Genomic DNA, 11,321 nt, shown 5'->3' with positions numbered 1-11,321 from the left:
GTTACAAAATGTTGCTAAACTAAATTGTATGATCTGATGATGCATGTAGAATTTAGAATTAGGCTGTTATCCTTTGGACACTGATATAGACAACTATAACTCTGAAATCAGAGGAATGTATGCTTTGGAAAATAGAGCAAACTTGAACCAAATTGATACCCAAATATTAAGTGATATACAGTGCGTCCTCGCCTTACGCAGGGGATCCGTTCCGGATCCCGCCGCGTAAGGCGAATTCCGCCTATGCTCGAGCCCCATTGGAAACAATGGGGCTTGTGTGCGGTGGCGCAGCGGCAGTTTAGGGTGGGGTAGTTAGAATTCACTTATAGGGAGCTGCATAGCTTCTCTAAACTTCAAATCCAGAATTCCATAGGATGCTGGTCTGACATTTAAAGTGGAATAATAGTGCTATGTTTGTGTGGTTTGATAGGCCCCAAGATAAGAGCTAGCACTGGCTATGGTACATGATCCATGACTGAAGCCCCCTCCCTTAATTCCACAACAAATATTATAAATGCTCTCTGATATGCTGAGGTACCTAAGCTTATTTCATAATGCACTGTGTGTTTTTTTCACTGGCCAAGCCCAGACTTCTATATATAATGTGTAGCATAACTACACATTACACTACACATTATACTACTTAGAAATCCTGTAGTTTGACCTTCCTCCATAGGCCATCTGTTTAGGCAGAACTGGCACATGAGACTTGAAACACTGGCTTCCCTTTAATAATCCTATACATGATGGAAGGAGAATACCCTCTGTACTCTAGAGCATGGCAAGGTTGGGCATTTTGCCAAGCCCTTCCAATCAGGAGAAGCCTCAGTGCAAGAAAGAAAGAGGTTGGCAGGATGAGCTTTTGTAGACTTAAGTCTTATCCTCAGATGCATTTAGCAGAGTGGGTGAATTTTCATTAATTGTTTGTTTTTACCGGGTAGTTCTTAGGTAGTGGTGAACAAGAGAAAATTTGTAATGAAGGGAAAGGACTCTATATGTAGCATTCAAAATGCAATGGCAGAAGGAAATTCTTGGAAGCTGATCTTTCAATAGATATGCTATTTGAAAATATTTGAAAAATGGTCAGAAATGGTCTCAAGTGTCAGGAAACTCTGATGAAGAGAATCCTGATCTCATAAGATTCTTTGCCATTTAGAACTTATACTGTGCAAAATGCACACTTTTTTGCATAGGAAAGAGCATTTTCTGGATATAATCTTATTTTCAGGATTTTTCAGAAATCTCCACTTTCCCCCTCAGCCTGCTACATCATGAACATTTCAGGAGAAGAAGAAGAGAAATGAGCATCTATAGACTCCCCTCCACCAGTAAAATGTGTTATCATTTATGCACAGTAATATTTTTGTCTGCACAGAAACTGTTTTCTGCACAAAACAAGTGCAAATCTCACATAGAGTAAGTCCCAAAGTACAGCATATTCAGTACAGAAAATTCTACTTCTGTTATAAAAAATGCTGTTTTCTGTGTTTAAAAGGGTGAATTTTGTGCAGAATAAATCCCAAGCTGTAAATAGTGTTCAAAAACTGTAGTTTTCAAAGGGCGCATTTCCACTCGCTTATACACCGGTTTACAAATTGATTCCAAGGTGTATCGTTCCCACTCAATCCCGAATTAACTCTAGAACAGTTCTAGGTTAACCCGCTATCGTTCACACTGCGATTCGAATCTGCTTTGAATCAAAACATTTAAACTGGATCAGAAGCCTATAAACCTGCGTAAAAAATAGTAGGTTTTACCCCGGATTATCCCTTGATCCGAGATAGGAATTGCGGTATTTAAATGGGAATGTTTTGGCGTCTGATTCGGGTTCCACAGGATGGGAGGAGCAGCGCTCAAGGGGTTGGCCTGGGGGTGTCACCCTCTTTGGTTTCTTTCTGCATTGCCGGCGCCATTTTCTTCCATTCGCATAATAGCCTTTCCTCTGGTGGATTGCAACCTCCTCTCTGCTCCTCATTCATAGACCGATGTGTGAGGAGAGCCATTGAACACCAATTGTAACTATTCTTTCTTTTTCACCTCTGCCTGAGCACCAGATGGGCTTTGGAGGATAGCCCAGAGATCAATGGGGCAGCCAAAGCGAATTTGGGGAACCGAGGCTCTTTCCAGAAGAACTATGGGATGGGTTTTGCAGGACATCCCCGCTTCATGGCTCCCAAGACAGCCCAGGGAGCAATCTTCCCCAAAGATTCTATCCCCATGGGGCAGCCAAAGCGAATTTGGGGAACCGAGGCTCTTTCCAGAGGAACTATGGGATGGTTGTATTTGTTCTGTTTGTGAGACATTTATCCTCCTCTGCCAGAGAGTGCTGGTGCCATAATAAACTACCATTCCCAGGATTCCCTAGCACTGAGTTATGGCAGTTAATATGGGGAGACACAGAAGAGGACGAATAAGCTCCTCCTGATTGGCTCTTTTTTAAAAAACCACGAAATTTATAACGAATTAAAAACGGCCAGGTAGTGGGAATGCAGGTACAGGCTACATCGGTGTATGTTACTCCAAATTAATGTGACATCATGATGACGTCGCTTTGATTGACAGCCGAAATAAGTGAATGTGAATGAAAAAGTAACCAAACCGGTTTAAATATACACCGATTCATCCTTGAATGGGAATGAAACAGGGTCAATTACAGCGAATTAAAATAAAACGTTACGTAAATGGGAACGATACAAATAAAGTGATTTGAAAAGCGGGATAACACTCGCTTTATTTTGAATCGCTTTAAAACAAACCGCTGTATTTAAATTCGTTTTAAATTGCAAGTGGGAACGCCCCCATAGACTTTCTTAAAGTGGAAAGGAAATTGCTGAAATTATTCATTGCTTCTTTCAAGAACAAAATTAGAGAAGAATTATATTTCTACTTCCCAATCTCTACTTCCCATCCAGTAGTCCCCAGAATGGTCCCATCCTCTCCTGACAGCCAGGAGACCCTCCTAGATAGAATGGAATCAAACTGAAATCTGAAGAGAAAGAAAATATCTGTGAAAATAGATAGAGGCACACACTTTCAACCTCAGAGGATGACAATGGTAAACCCGCTCTGAAGAAACTTGCTAAGAAAACCCTGTGATAGGTTCACCTTAGGATCCCCACAAGTTGGAAATGACCTGAAGGCACATAACAACAACAGCCTACCATGAGCAGGGGTTCTGCCTCCAGAAAGTGCTACTGTCTGATTTCTTGGAGATTCTACTTTCTTCTTCAACCTGCTACATCATGATCTATTCATTCCAGCAGAAAATGAAAGTGACTAAGAACTGAGCTTCTGAAGACTCCCTTTCACTAGTATTATTATTATTATTAGCCTTTATTTATAAAGCGCTGTAAATTTACACAGCGCTGTACATAGAATCTTTTTAATTGGACGGTTCCCTGCCCTAAGGCTTACAATCTAAAAAGACACAACACAAAAGGAGAAGGGGAAGGGCCAACAGTTCTTCTCTACCTCCGAGGCCTGGATCAGGGGAGATGGACTGGAGGGAGGACATAGCAATACAGGAAATGATTCAATAAAACAGGCAACAAAGGAACATCAAATAGCAAGTGACAATTATGCAATGCCTGGGAACGCTTCTCTGAACAGGAGGGTCTTCAACTCCATTTTGAAGCTGGTTAAAGAAGTGATGGCCCTTGCTCAGGGGGGAAGAGGGTTCCAGGAGTGAGGGGCAGCGAGTGAAAAGGGGCGAATTCGAGATGGGGCAGAGGAAATCATGGGCTGGGACAGCAGACCTTGACTACCAGAACGGAGGGCCCTAGTGGGAAGGTGATGAGAAAGAAGGTCTTCCCCTCTTCCCCTTCACAATTTTTTGCTGTATTCCATTCTACACAGCCACTTGTATGGATGTTGTTGTTTGTAATTGTTTTTACTGCTATTCTTGTAATACTGTTGGGGTGTGGGGTTGTGATGTTTTTATCTGTTTTTATCCTTGTTGTATGCCGCTGTGATCCTTGGAACAGCGGTATAGAAATAAATTATTATTATTATTATTATTATTATTATTATTATTATTATGATAAGTAAGGAGGGGCCAGTCCATGGAGGGCTTTAAATGTCAACAGCAGGAGCTTGTACTGAATGCAAAAAGGGAGGGCGAGCCAGTGAAGGGATGCCAGCACAGGAGAGATGTGGTCAGAGCGGTGGGCAGATGTGATAATGCGTGCAGCTGAATGCTGGACAGAGATTAAAGGACGAAGGTGAGAAAGAGGAAGCCTAGCCAGGAGAACATTACAGTAATCAAGTCGTGAGACCACAAGGGCATGGACCAGGATCTTGGCAGAAGAGGCAGAGAGATAAGGTGGGATTTTGGCAATATTGTATAGTAAGAATCGGCAAGCCTTGGCTGTGGTCTGGATCTGTGGGATACACAACAGAGAAGAATGAAAGATAAAACCAAGACTGCGGGCTTGCTGGACTGGTTGAATAGAAATGTTGTCCACAGAGACAGAAAAGGAATGTTGAAGGGTGGACTTAGGAGGAAAGACAAGAAGCTCCGTCTTGGACATGTTGAGCTTCAAACACCGATGGCACATCCACTGTGAGACAGCTGTGAGGCAAGACGAAACTTGCTGTTCAAACCTTGGAGAAAGGTCAGGGGTGGAAAGATACAGCTGGGTGTCATCGGCATACAGATGGTAGGAGAAACCAAAAGAGCTAATGAGTTTACCTAAGGACAGTGTGTAGAGAGAAAACAGAAGGGGACCCAGAACAGAGCCCTGGGGAACTCCAACAGATAAGGCAGTGCTTCTCAATTATTTTCTGTCATGCCCCCCCCTAGGAAGAAGAAAACATTCACGCCCCCCTACGCGACTGTAAATAGTATCATTTGTCTAAAAATGCCCCCCTTTACGGAGCCTCGCACCCCCCTTAACGAAGCCTCGCCCCCCCCCCGGGGGGCCCCGCCCTACTATTTGAGAAGCACTGAGATAAGGGAACAGGAGAAGAAGTCTGACCACCTGCAACTACTGCAAAAGATCTGCCAGACAAATAAGATCTAAACCCGTCGAGAACAGAGTCTGAGAACCCAAGGTCAGAGAGTATGTCAACTAGGAGACAGTGATCAACGGTGTCAAAGGCTGCAGACAAATCGAGAAGGATGAGAACAGAGTAAAGGCCATTAGCCTTGGCCTGTAAAAGGTCATTCGAGATCTTGGTGAGAGCTGTCTCTGTAGAATGCCTTGGGCGGAAACCAGACTGAAATGTGTACAATGTGTATATCAGGGTTGGTTGGTTTTTTTAATTCTGTTAGTTACAAGGTCATAAACTCAGAGCTACATGTCTGTTACAGGATCTTGGCCTCCCTGCTATTGTTGTTCTAGTCAATGTAGGCTGTCTCAGTAACAAAATTTATAAAGAGCCCTTTACAACAGCAGATTATACTGGCTGTCCTGCTTCCATCTCACCTTCTGAGAATGTATATTGACATATTAAATTGACATTATTGTTTGTTTGAAAATGTTGCTCACTCTAGATGACAAAAAGACACAGTGGGAATTCAAATGGGTCTTTCTTGGGCAGGAAGCATGCCATGTTTTCTTTTCTTATAATCATCACATTATAAATCAGTGAGATAGCTTTTCACTCATTTTTGCTAACCTCCGTTTTGGAGCGTGTCAGGCTGCCTTCCTTCTAAAGAGTTAGGGTAGCCCAGATCACAAGTAAAATGAGCATGCTTCCTCTTTAAAAGGTTCTTTGTTATACGATGACTGGAGTGTGGCTAACTATTAGCTCCATTAATGAAGTCCCTACTTATATTGCACATGAGCAAAAGAAAAGAAAAAGAAATCAGGATGTGGGTAACTGGAAGATAACCACATGCCTGATGGCTTTGCTTTCAATCCCAGAGATGTTTAATTTGGGTTTCAGCCTGTCTCATGGAAGTGAAAGGCAAAACTCCCACAGATTTCTGTGGAAATAAGGAGACATCAAAAGCTCAATAATGCATCTGCTGTTATTCATTCCTGTGATGAGAAATATATTTTGCAACAATAAAGTAGCTAGCCAACAGCAGGACTACAAACATTCAATCATGTTCTACTGAAATTGAATGAAAACTTGCTTTTGATTTCAATGGAATTAGTACTACAGCATATATCAGAATATTTTATAGTGAGTTAAACGTGCATATGTCACTAATAGGATCTCAGCCCAAATTTATGCAATAAATTGTTGTTGTTTTTTCCTTCTACTTTTTTATTCATTCTTTTTTCAGCACTCTCAGCTTAATCTTTTCCTCGGTTTCTCCCAATCTTCACTATGCTGCTTCAGTTGCAGGAGAAGTTTGAGAACTTTACAGTCTGCAGCTCTGCCATTTTGTTGTCAGTTTGCCACAAAGAAAGCCCAGTTGCTTTCATTTAAACTGATTATTTGTCTGTTGATAGGAAACCATCTCTTCCTACTGTTGTAAATCATTGTATCAGGATTTATTCCTGGATATTATCTTGCTTAATGTAACAAACAGATTTGGATCCCACAGTATTGCTAACGTATGTCTGAGTCAGGGGATGGAATAAGAGTGCATTCTTTCCCTTTCAGTTGCTGTTAGTTAAGATTAAGAACTAAAAGAAACTTGTTATCATTGCTCATTCTACTGAAGCTGAATCTTTCTCCCACTACCTTTGAAAGCAAACAGTAGCAAGAGAAGGGATGAGTCCAACCTAGACAGTTCTTAAACTCTTCCCCCCCCCCACACACACACACACTTTTTCCTACAGCTTCAAAACTGGCATGTTTGATTTGGTTGTTCTGGCTGCAGTATTTGTAGTCAGGAGCAGCTCAGAAAGTGTGGAAAGAAGAGGTAGGAAGGAGTTGAAAAGTGACCTCCTAACAAAGAGTAGAACTGTGTTTTTATGTTAAGTGGAACAAAAACCTTAGTTTTTGTTTCTCTGGTCATCAGCTCCTTGCTATGCTTGCTTCTGTTGCTTGATCCAAAAACTATACACTTCTTCTCCTCTTTTAAGTCGTTAATTTCTTTTGAAAGTCTTTGATTTTCACATCAAAGTAGAAGTTTTTAGCTGTGTTTAGAGTGTTATACTGGGACTTGGAAGAGCTGGGTTTAAGCCCTCACTAAACTCTAAAATTCACTTTGTGGAACATGGTTCCATGGTGTGTGGTGGATTCTCCTTCCTTTTGAGGTTTTTAAAGAGAGGCTGGATAGCCATCTGTCAAGAGTGCTTTGATTTTGTATTCCTGTATACCAGGGGTTTTATTATTTACTCATTTATTGTTTTTGTTTTGTTTTTGTTTGTTTTTTTAAATTTAGGGACCATGCTAATCTTTTCTGTAACCTTCCAATTTTAGTATATGTGCTGCTGAAAAGAGCACAAATTTATTGTATTTATACCCCACTCTTCAGAAATGCTCTCAGAGAGGCTTACAAATCCTTAGTTTGACAGTTCCCTGCCCTCAGGCTTACAATCTAAAAAGACAGGGCACAAAAGGAGAAGGGAATGGCAATGTGGAAGGGGAGCACCTCCAGCAGATAAAGGAGATTATTACACAGGAAAGCTGGCCCAGGACAGATGCAGTTTATAACCATTTGGAATGGATCTTATTGCATGTTCAGAAGCCCAGGCAGTATTCAGCCTATATCCAACCTAGGCTTCTCTAGTAGCTCCTATATAAGATCAAAATGTGATAATCAGAAGAAGTAATGTATATCTCTAATACCAGTTTCTGGAGAACATGACCAGAAAAGTACTGTTGTTTTCAGGTTGTGTTTGTGGGCTTCCCATAAACATCACAGATTGGACACTGTGGGAATAGGATGCTGGGCATTGGATTAGACCTTTACTTCTGATGTAATACAACTTCTCCTCCTCATTAACAATTTGGAAAGGAAGCAGAGGACCATATGGGAACCTGGCTACTCTTTCTGGGTGCATTTGTGTGTATCCTGCTTGGAGTAAATCTTGTAAAGTGCCAAAATAGTTTTGTACACAAACTATCTTCTATCATAGCAACTGACCTCTAATTACAATTGCCATCTGTCTTGGACATCTCCATAAACCTGGGGAAAGGTTTTTTTCTGAAAGCTACCAATCATGGCAAATAATACTAAACTAGATAACAAGCCACTGCCACCACTATGTAGAATGTGTGCAGCCTGTTATCTCAGGGCCCATTCACACTCAGAAACAATCCAGTGTGTAAACCAGGTTATTTCCATAATTAGCCACATTCAAATCTCTCCGTGGCATTAATTTTCCATGATTGTGGCATTTTATCCCTGATTCTGTTCACATTGGCAATGGAATACAATGCCATGGAGAGATGTGATGCTGGTGGGTGGGGGGAGAGGAGGAGGAGGACGAAGAGGGGAGGTGGCAGGAGAGAGAGGAGGAGGAGGGAAAGGACAAAGAACAGAGGCAGCAGGGGAGAGAGGAGGACGATGAAGAGCAGAGGCGGTGGGGGAGAGGAGGAGGAGGAAGGAGAGGAAGAGCAGAGGCAGCAGGATGCTCCGAATGGGATAAACTTTTGAGTTCCCATTGGCAGCTCCTGCAAAAAATAGGTTCTTTTGAAAATAACCACAGAAATCCCCATTTCAAAAAAAACCCCCATCTATCTTAAGGGGGATTTGCACCGCAACCCCCCCCCCCAATCCAGGCCAGAAAAACCTATTTCAGATCAGGAAAACCCAGCACAAGTGTGAATGACCCCAGTTTAAACCGATTTGGAGACCAGTGTAAAACGCAGTGTGAACGGGGCCTCAGTTACTTGTAAGCAACCTTGGAAGGCTAGTCATAATGTCCTATAGAATTATCACAAATGATCCATCTGCAACTCATAAGACATTCCACACTTGCTTGTATGTTCACCTGCACTAAACACAGCTGCCAAGGGGTTGTTGTCTTGGTAAGTTAGGCATGTGTTTTTATAAAGACATTGGCTGGCATCCTGTTGGTGAATTACAACTGGATAAGTCACTCATGTCATTGCAACACACCATTTTGGCCATTGGAGAGATTAGCATTCTCTACCAACCATGCAACAGCCAACCCTACTTCCCATCCACAAGGACTTTTAGAAGGTTCCGCAGAAGTCCCTGCAGATGCCTGTTACAATGTGTCCTGCTGTAGAAAAAGTGAATGATGCTTGTCTGCTGCTTCTTCCGCTCATTAACAATCAGGTAGTGGCTGGGTTCAAGGGGCTGCAGCTAAGGAAATATGGGTTAACAGGGTTGGATGGAAGACTACCATAACTATGTATTATAGTTATGTCTCCCAGTGCAGGACTGTGGCCAATGTTGATATAAGAATATCACACTCCCATATGTTGCAACTCAAGAAAAGTTTTTTTTTTCCTCCCATATTTCTGATTTAAATAAGTAATTCACAGTAGGAATGTGGCAAACTGTGAATTGCTGGCTGTACAAACCTACATTACATGGGGAAATCTTTGAGGGTTTCATTTCTGTGTACAAAAGATGAGGAGGGGACAGCTTATGAATCATAGAATCATAGAGTTAGAAGAGACCACAAGGGCCATCCAGTCCAAGTCCCTGCCATGCAGGAACTCACAATCATAGCATCTCCAACAGATGTCTGTCCAGCCTCTGTTTAAAAACCTCCAAAGAATGGATGCATGTGTATGTGCCTTCATGTTGCCTGTCACCGTATGATGATTCTAATTATTTCATAGGGTTTTTTAAGGCAAGGAATACTCAGAATTGGTTTTGCCAGTTCCTTCTTCTGAAATACATCCTACAACACCTAGTATTCATTGATGGTCTTCCATCTAGGTATTAACCAGAGCTGACCCTGACCAAGATCAGACTGAATCTGGTGTCTCTGTTACTACAAGCTAGAGTAGAATCTATGCAAGTATTAATGTAACCAGGTTTTCATGGATTCGAGTCCACTGTAGTTGAGACAAACCATTCAGTTTAGAATGAACTGTATTGAAAATGTTTTTTTCTGAGAAACTACATACCCTTCAACATTCTTGATTTGGCAGGGACAATCCCAATTAATTCAGCCACTTTTAACATGACCTGGTTTCTCTCTCATCCTCCCACACAGGAAACACAGAAAGACAGGAGAGCAAACTTGTCAAAGCAAACTGGTGCATCTGCTCCTTGCTTGTGTGTTCTACTTCATCTTCTCAAGATGACCTTTGTCATCTTGACCACACTCTGATGTTGCTTGGCCACCTGTGTCCCAGTTTTCAACTGTGACATGTTAAAAGATATGGAGATAGTCTCTTGTAACATCACCCGAAATTCTTTCTCTATATCCTGCAGTTATGATACTCCAAAGTCTACATCAACTCTTCCTTTTTTTCCCCAATGAAGTGAAATTTGAATTGAAACACACTAAACTCTAAATACTAACATTCAAACTAACCAATAACACTGGAACATGGAATCTTAATTCTATCATTTTTAGCACGAAATTTTTGGATAGTGGCCTTCAAACCTACGTATCCATGGATTCTGCATCCATGGATTCAACCATCCTCAGCTTTTTTTTTTTTTTTAATTTCCAAAATGCAAACCTTGGTTTTACCATTTTATATAAGGGAAACAATTTTACTTGCCCAGTGTGCATAATAGGACTTGAGCACCCATGGATTTTGGTATCGAGGGGGGTTCTAGAACCAAACACCAGTGGATACCAAGTGCCCTCTATATCTACGTATGCAAACCTGTCAGAGTCTTAAGATCCTAAGAGGAGGGCTTTCTCTTGGTCCCACCACCATAACAGGGCCATTATAGGAGAGAGCTTTCTCAATGGGTCCTCTCAACCTGTGGAATTCTCTTCCACAGAAACTAGGCTGCCATCTTTCTGCTCTTTTCTCACCGGCAGGTAAATATATTTTTATTCAAACATGTTTTTAATGATTAATGGGTTACAAGGAGCTTTTTAGGGGAGGGATGCTATATTTTTAACATTATAATTGCTTTAAATGATTTTATATTTTTTAAAGATTTCATGGTGTTTTAATATGATTGTTCAATTCTGTTTTAACTAATTTTATCCGCTTTTAAGTCTATTTTGTTTCTAGCCTTTGTAAGCTGCTTTAATTCCTATACTGGGAGAAAGACTGTATATAAACTAAATAAGAGAGAGAGAGAGAGAGAGAGAGAGAGAGCTGTATTAAATAGGACAGACATGTCTGTTCTTGGGAGCCATTCTAGTCTTCCAGACAATAGTCTGTGGTCTGGAAATGCTTTTTGGAACAAAAAAATGCACCAACACAGATGCACAAACACACACACACAGAGAGAGAGAGTTATGAGTAATCAGAAGGGTTGGAAAATAATAATTTAAATATCATTTACTGCTGCATTATATATA

At 41.3% G+C, this 11,321-nt stretch overlaps 1 pseudogene; it reads right to left on the bottom strand.

Annotated features, from left to right (window-relative positions):
* Positions 1-7,283: 7,283 nt before the first annotated feature.
* LOC121920127 lies at positions 7,284-7,347 on the bottom strand (annotated as a pseudogene).
* Between the last annotated feature and the right edge of the window lie 3,974 nt (positions 7,348-11,321).

The sequence above is a fragment of the Sceloporus undulatus genome, chromosome 1 (genome assembly GCF_019175285.1).
Source record: "Sceloporus undulatus isolate JIND9_A2432 ecotype Alabama chromosome 1, SceUnd_v1.1, whole genome shotgun sequence".
Classification (NCBI taxonomy): domain Eukaryota; kingdom Metazoa; phylum Chordata; class Lepidosauria; order Squamata; family Phrynosomatidae; genus Sceloporus; species Sceloporus undulatus.
Note: the sequence above shows the minus strand (reverse complement) of the source record. Positions and strands in the feature narration are given on the sequence as shown.